The sequence below is a fragment of the Equus asinus genome, unplaced genomic scaffold (genome assembly GCF_041296235.1).
Source record: "Equus asinus isolate D_3611 breed Donkey unplaced genomic scaffold, EquAss-T2T_v2 contig_233, whole genome shotgun sequence".
Taxonomy (NCBI): Eukaryota; Metazoa; Chordata; class Mammalia; order Perissodactyla; family Equidae; genus Equus; species Equus asinus.
The window spans coordinates 17,501-18,831 of NW_027224887.1; positions in this window are offsets into that span (position 1 = coordinate 17,501).

Consider the following 1,331-nt stretch of genomic DNA (forward strand, 5'->3'; position numbering starts at 1 on the left):
GGGGCGCCGCGGGAGACGGTCCCCCGCCCGCACGCAACGTCGCCGTCGCGCGGGTGGCGGCGGCGGACACGGAGGAGGCCGCAGCGGCCCCGGGAAGCGAGTCGCGCTCGGGGCGGGGCCCCGGTCGGGCAGCCAGAACAGGCGACGACGGGGAAGGGCTCGGGAGAAGGCCGGCGGCGGCGAGGGCCGAGGCGCCGGAGAGGCGGCGGCGGAAGGGCCGCGGCCCGCCGAGAGACGCGCTCGGGGCGAAGGAGGGAAGACAGAACCTCCCGAGGCAAGTCGGCCGCCGGAGCACACACGGGGTCTCACCGCCAGGGGCCTCCAGCACCAGGGGCGGTCCCGCGGCGCCCAGAACGGCGACTGGCCCCGTCGCCCCGCGCGCAGCTCACGGGGGCTCGGCCCCGCCACGGCCAGGGCTCTCCCGCACACGGCGCCAGCGTCCCGCGCCGGGCGCCTGGCGCGCGGGCCCCACCCGACCGGAGCCGAGAGCACTTCGCCCGGGGCCACCACCGGCCTCGGTGGCCGGAGGCGACACCCGCACGGCGAGGCCCACTTCGGTCCCGGCCGGTGGGCGGCGCGGCCAGGCGTCTGCCCGGGCGGGGGAGCACCGGGGGCAGCGGGGAGCGCGGCGCGCGCCTCGACGGAGGGAGCACGGGCTCGCGGGAAGGCTCCCGGGGACGGCCTCGGGCGCGGACGGGCCACCAGGAAAACACACGCGGGATCCCACCGCCAACGACACGCGAGGGCGGTCCCACGACGCCTGGGACGCCGGCCGGCCTCAGCCACCCCTCGGCCTCCCGCGGGCCCGGCCCCACCGCCGGGGCCTACGTGAGGCGCCCCCGCCGCCGGGGGCCGCCCCGTCCACCCAGCCACCCGTCTGCCTGTCTGGTCTGCTCCGGGGCCCACGTCCCGAGGGAACGCGCCCGAGAGCGGCGGCGGCCCCCACCCATGCCCGCACGCCACCACCGGCTGCGGCTCGGGACGGGAGCGAGCGGAGAGCCAGCCGCTCGCGGCGGGGCGGAGCCCGGACGGGGCCGGGCCCTCTCCCCGCCCCAGCGCGCGACGGGAGAACCACGCGCACGCTCGCGCACACGCGCGGCCCCGCGCCCGACGACGGCCCGGCCGGGCGTGACCCTCCCCCGACTCGGAGGGGGGAGGCGCCGGCCGCGGTAGGCAAAGAGCAGCTCTGCCCACGCGCCACGGTGGTGGCATCCGTGGCTACTACGCGCAAAGGAGGGGCGGCGGCTGGGGGGTCCGGTACCCCAAGGCACCCTCTCGGATCGCTAGAGAAGGCTTTCTCGCCGAGGGCGTGTCGCCCCCGCCCATCGTCC